The sequence below is a fragment of the Ruditapes philippinarum genome, unplaced genomic scaffold (assembly GCF_026571515.1).
Source record: "Ruditapes philippinarum isolate M1 unplaced genomic scaffold, ASM2657151v2 ctg7965_1_1_1_1, whole genome shotgun sequence".
Classification (NCBI taxonomy): Eukaryota; Metazoa; Mollusca; class Bivalvia; order Venerida; family Veneridae; genus Ruditapes; species Ruditapes philippinarum.
The window spans coordinates 58821-65457 of record NW_026851946.1 but is presented as its reverse complement, the minus strand read 5'-3'; the positions used below and the strand labels follow the sequence as shown (position 1 = coordinate 65457).

General features: G+C 30.8%; 1 protein-coding gene across 1 annotated transcript in view; it reads left to right on the top strand.

Annotated features, from left to right (window-relative positions):
* Window positions 1-3494: 3494 nt before the first annotated feature.
* LOC132743745 (uncharacterized protein CXorf38 homolog) overlaps window positions 3495-6637 on the top strand; it is a 35937-nt gene continuing 32794 nt past the window's right edge. The window contains exon 1 of the mRNA XM_060732310.1: window positions 3495-3576. The gene's annotated coding sequence lies outside the window, so the exon portion shown is untranslated. The remainder of the gene's footprint in view (window positions 3577-6637) is intronic.

Sequence of the window (6637 nt, the reverse complement as noted above, 5' to 3'; positions counted from 1 at the left end):
AATATTTCAAACATATTCAACTGTTAGTACCTGTTGAATTTTCTTAACAGGTAACAAGTTAAAAACTCAAAACTTTTATTCTTAATTCATTTTTCCCAAAGTATATGAATGAACAACGTTTGTATTCAATGAAAAAGCAACTTCCCCCTGTCTTGATAAAAACGTTTGCCATTTAATTATCTTATCAATGTCCATTCAATGGCAAATTCACGATAAAACATTTCAACCTACAGGTATCATATTCAATTTAGGTCAAATCTTATCAAAAACCTGTATTCCAACTATATGACCTTATGCAATAAAACTTTTAAATGATTAAATAACATGAACAAAATGTATTCATTTTGTGTAAACATTTATTTTTGTTTGAGCATCATATCATTTTACAACACAACAAATATTATTAAATTTTGTACACTGTATCTAAGTTTAATTTTTACCGTCTCACTCGCCATGTCTTACATGGTATGAAGAATGGAGAAAGAAACAATGAAACATTTACACGCGAAATAACTCGTTCACATTTATATGTTATTTTATTAAATGACCACACTTTATAGACTTATTTGAATTTCACAAGTCGCATCAAGTAATACTGTTGGTTTGCAAATATTAATGTGACTTTCTTTGTCCAGAAAAAATTCTGAATACAAAAGAAGATGACAACCTAGAGGAACACCCTATCAAACTCCTGGATCCTCCAAAAACAAAGTTAAAACGTCAGTTGTCTATAGACACAGTTGATCAAACAGATGAACTGCGTGTCAGAAAGAGACCTGCAATTCTACGCCAGTCAGATTTAGGTCAAGACATACCATCGAGGAAAGATGAGGTTGACGGCAGTAGACCATCCTCTTCAGCCAATGTTGTTCATTTTGATACACCAAGACACTATTCAGCTAGTGTATCTGAAACACCAGTAAACACAACTTAACCGGTAACAGTAGTTACAAGCTATTTTAAAATTGGGATTAGTATTTGGTCAGTTGAATGCTTCTCAGTGTGTAAATATTCGATCGTTGCAATCAGATTCCAATTTTTGAGTGTAATTTACACGTGAAAGCGTCATAAAACCGTCATGTAGAGCTGGATTGAATGTCAAAACAGCTTTGTCATCGTTTACTATTGAGAAACCTGTTATCTGCTCCTTTAAAAATATCTGAACATTTTTTTATATTAATGGCTGCTTTAGTCTGTTTTGGTCAAAAATTGTCGAAGAAGACGCAGGATGTTTATTTTTTTTTTCAGATATTTCCTCCATGAAAACTTTTACGAAGGATTTTTTTCAGGAAATTTTTAGGAAATAATAACAAATAACACGTCATTTATTAAGATATGAATGGAACACATGATGAAATGTTAACATGTTGTACTCATGTTTCTGTGTGATTATCTTTACCGGTGATTGATTTGCAGTTTTCTTCTGATTTGGTCTAAAGCTATAAAGATCAATACCCCCAAAAAGTTGATTATTGACATATGTAAAAAAAAACAAATAGTAAGTCGTTAAATACATAGGGGATATTTAAGTTTTTCTCTATAAATGCAGGATGTATTTTCATTTAGTGGTATGAAAATAATTAGTTCACGAGGGGCAGTATCTACAAGTGAAATATGATAATTTTCATATAACAAAAGAACACACACTTTTACAGTGCAAATACGGAAACAAGAAAAGAAAATACGAGTTTTATTTTATCGATATATCTCACTATTACAATCATAAAATAAATGACCTTTACTCTCTTATATCTTTGAAACAATTATCTGAAAACAAATAACTCATTCAAGGGCGATACAAGAAGTATATTTGTATTTCACTGAGGAGAATAGTTCTGAACATGTAAGTTATATGTTGTAAAGTTGGCAAAATGTACAAAAAGTAGTATTTTGACTTCTATACAAAATACTGTTCAACTATGAATATACATAGTGCCAACAGAGGAAAAGTAGCAGAAATTGTTAATACATATTTGTATAACGTTCTTTTGTGAAAACTGTAACAAGATACTAAAAAAGTTTAAATAAATCTTATAGCATTTCTGAGGCATAAATGGTGGTCCTTAAAGACGAGATAGATATCAAGACACTTAGGTAAAAGCATTCTTAAGTATTTATTGTATTGCAATATATAAACAACCTGGTTAGGCTTCTGATTGTAAAAAATCTACATAAGATTGTTAGCAAAGAATAAAAACAGGTGAAATAAAACAAAAACATTAAAAGTTCGTTAAGCTTTAAAAAAAGCGTGCCATCAGATAAGTTCGCCGCTTATAAATATACATTTTTAAATTTGTTAATAACTTTTAACAAGTCCTTAAATCAATTTTGACAGCACGGTTCTGGACATAAGATATCATAATTATATCTATAAATTATAAAGAGTTATTGCACAGGTTTTCGTGCAGTAACATATGCAGAAGCTCAAGGACGCCTTTAAAGCTCACAGAAAAATCGATTTGAAACGTCCGATGGGTTCTGCAGAGTTAAGAATGCATTTTCGAGTTATAAATACATTTTGAGCGCAATATAAAATGTATTAGTAACGCAAACATTCTAGTTATTATATAATTACCTAATGTAGTCTAGACATTTAACAATTAGACAAGGGAGACCTTTGTTCAGTTATAGATTACCTCCCTGAGCCAAAATGAATTACCTGGCACGAAACGTTCGCGATAAAGGTTATCGAGATATCATGTAAAATTTTACACTGCAGTCTTTCTCTTACCGCCTTTCTTTCACTGTCATCTTTGTAGTCCCCTTTGAAAATAGATAGCAAAAACTAATGTGTTAAAAGGTAAGAGATCGAAATATATTTTACAGAAAATATACAACAGATAATATTGACGAGTAATATAAACTTTTCACGTGCAATATATACACATTTTCGATCTTTTACGTGCAAAATAAACACGATTTCGATCTGTTGATATCATTCCATGTACATTTCACGTCAGGTCGGCTACAAAAATATTACACTCTTAATAAAACTCGGTATTATCTGCGATTTTGTACATACATTGGTTTAGACCTACTGCAAATGCAAAATATATCTCTAAGATTTGTTTTCAGTCAGAAATATCCATGTGGATTAAGTTCTACTGTTTATCTTATAGCTGTACTAATTTTCCATCCGAATCTATAGTTTTAAATTTGATTTCAAATGGAAATTCGATCTGTACTAGTATTGCCAATTTCAGATCCAGTGTTGTTTTTTTTTTAAATTTTTGTCTTGATTTCCAGTGAGACGGTAGACGATTTTGTCATTTAGTTTTAACTTCATGTCAAGTCTTTATTTGATAATTTGATTTATTTAAAAATTCAGCCATTTTTTTCTACACAAATACATTTAACATTTTATCATAACAATATTTTAAAAAGAGGACACTTATCTAGTATATTTGTCCATGACCTGATTTTCATCTTACAATTTGTCATTCACGTGATAGATAACAAAGTCATCTTGTGATATTAACGCATGCGCTGTAAAATTGTGTTTTAATATCGCAATGGCGGAGTTAAGTCCTGGATTAAATGATATAAACTTTACGGACAGTATGTGAAAAAATTACGGTAAATATAATTTATTTATTTTTATATGATGATTTTCTTTTATCAAATAATGTAGCTGGTAAAATCATCTTAATGGATAACATTTTAAAATAGCCGTAAAATCTGTGTGCCCGAAAACGAAAGTAGGAGTTGGTCAAAGTGGGCGTCTTCTAGCCTGTAGAACAACACAGATTCGAAAATAAAAGCTTTTATTTTCATATCAAATTTTCTTCAGGAAGTTAACATTGCTACAATAACATAGTTTTACATTTGAAATTTTATTTGAATGATTTAATTAAATTATATTCATATCAAAATGTGTACAGAAATTAATTACAGTACAACCCCGGAAGAGCAAAACCCATTCAAATACAATTATTTAGGTTGTTCCTGAATGATGTTATAGTTACTCATTATAAATGTTTACTGTGGGGAAAATTAAAACTGTCCTTGGTCCTTGTTGATTACGAAAAATCTCAATCTATGTGTCCATAAATTCCTTGGGCACTTACTTGATATAAATTGATTGCAAAGTACAACGGCTTTGTTGATGTCAAATCGGATTGCAGTCATTTTTATTGCTATTAGAACGTTAACGGTTAAATATAATGCCAAATCAATATTTATTCAGATGGGTAAAAATAGTTATTTTCTTACCCTGTGTATGATCTTACGTCGCAACATTCTAAACATTTAATCGGAAAATAGAAATAACGATTTAAAGTAAATTGTGTAAAATGTACATGTTAAGTTAAATTTACTCTATTTCAATGCAAAAGTGCAACGTCAGCTGCTTATAGACGCAGGCATTAAGTCCATGTTCGACAAAAAAATAATGTACAGGGGGTTATCATGAGACTCCGAATAGAAAACTGAGTACGATACTAGAAAGAGAAACCAGAAAACGATTTATTCAAGTTTAACCAATATCAAAATAAGCATCATTTGGATTTTTTTACTTTGAATTTTTTCGAAAATTGAATATAGCTATATTAGTGTATGTGGCTGAAACCTATCAATCGAGGCAAAGTATAAACATACCTGACAAAAGATGGGGCTTTTATTTTTCTTATTTTAAATAGAGTCAATGACAGGAATATAACATCACATGTAGGAATAACATTATAGGCTATTATTAAACATTATCAGCTGCAATTATAAAATTGATAAAACGATGTTGCATTTAGTTGTTGTTCCTTATTAAGACTAAGATTCGAATAAAATTATTTAGCACATATCCGTGCTGTATTTGCGAGTCCGTAAAAACAGTATTATACATACATGCATATATTGTGTCATGGTATACAGAGAAATTCAAGCGTTACACTATAGGCGCGTCATTGGAAAATGATTTTTTTTTTTTCAGTATGAACACACTATTATTAAAATTAAATTATCTCCTTTCTCCACCATTTGGTTTGTTCTGTTCCTGTATGGCCTACTGTTGTCATGAGAAAGGGGTCTTTGGTGCATGAACGCCGATATCTAATGTTAATTTGTCCTAATATTGTGTTAGGCGTAACGGATGTAGCGGGATATTTCTTTTTTGTTAGTCAATATTGCTTTAAGGAATTTAATGATTTGTCAGCGCAAAGAAATATTGATATTGCTAAATTATTTTAGATCTACTATTGTTCATAATTCATCTCGAATGCCACATTGAACTGATATTTTAAATTCTGTTTCCATCGGGAATGATTCCTTTACTGATAGTGTCAACTCGAGTATTTAACAATATGTAATGGATAACCAGTAGCAAGGAAGTCGATCTCGTCAATGTAAGATAATTCTATCATAAGATAAACAAAGAGGACAAATATTTAGTATATTTTTGCCGCGGCCTAATTTTCGGCTAACAATTCAGTAGTCACGTGATTGATAACAATTTCATCTCGTGATAAAGACGCATGCGCTTTGACATTGTGTGTCCATATCGCAATGGCGGAGTTAAGTCCTGGATTTAATGATATAAACTCTACGGAAAATATATGAGTAATTAAGGTAAATATTGATTTTTAATTGGATGATAATTTTATCAAATTATGTAGCTTGTTAAACCATTAACCATCTTGATTGACAACATATTGAAAAGGCCGTAAAATTTGTTTGTCGAAAACGAAACTAGGAGTGGGCCTTAGTGGGCATTTTAATAACTATACAGTAATGAAAAAACATATGTTTGTTTTTGTTTTCTTTTTCAATTTCCTACACGATTTTAACGATGCTAAAATAACACCTATTTGTATATATTTAATATGCGGGTTTTAATTGAATAATTATTATATAAAAAAACACGTAGAGAAATTAATTACAGTAAAACCTCGGTAGAACGGAACTCAATCATATACATCATATACGAAAATCAAAGTTGTTCCTGAAAGACGTTGTTTAAAAGATGTTAAACTTAATGTAAAGGTTTATTTTAAGGGAAATTGAAACTGTTGCTGTTCCTTGCTTATTATAAAATACTCCCTTATAAATTTCCCCATAATTTTCTCCTTAAAGTCAAGGGCAGATACTTGATATAAATATAATTAAAAGTAAAAGCCCTTCACATGATGACATTATTATTTTTATTCATTCTATATTTTATGTTCGGCAGTGCTACATGTTGATTTTCCTACGTATAATACTTGCAATTACACAGTCTGTCCGAATAGGGCAATACCGGCTCTATGAATCCGACAATCACTTATTCAGAAATGATAACCTGCGTTCGTCCGACACTTTAGTCAGAACTACTGGGTTTCGTGTGACGATCAATTTTAGCCAGTTGTACAATCATTGGGGACCTGTTGTTTGCAAAAAATGTCAAAGGGTTAAGTAATATGTCAATATAAAGTTGTATATTTTAAAAACGTGTGGAATCATGGTGCATAGAAAATATTTTTGTTGTTTTATAATTATGAAATACTCCCTCATATATTTCCCTATCAATTCCTCCTACAAGAAAAGGGCAGGTACTTGATATGAATCGATTGCAAAGTAAAAGTCCTTCACATGATGTCAGATCGGCTTGTGGATATAATAACTATTTGCTTCTTTGTATTCGGCAATCAACAGGTTGTGTTCTGTTCCTACA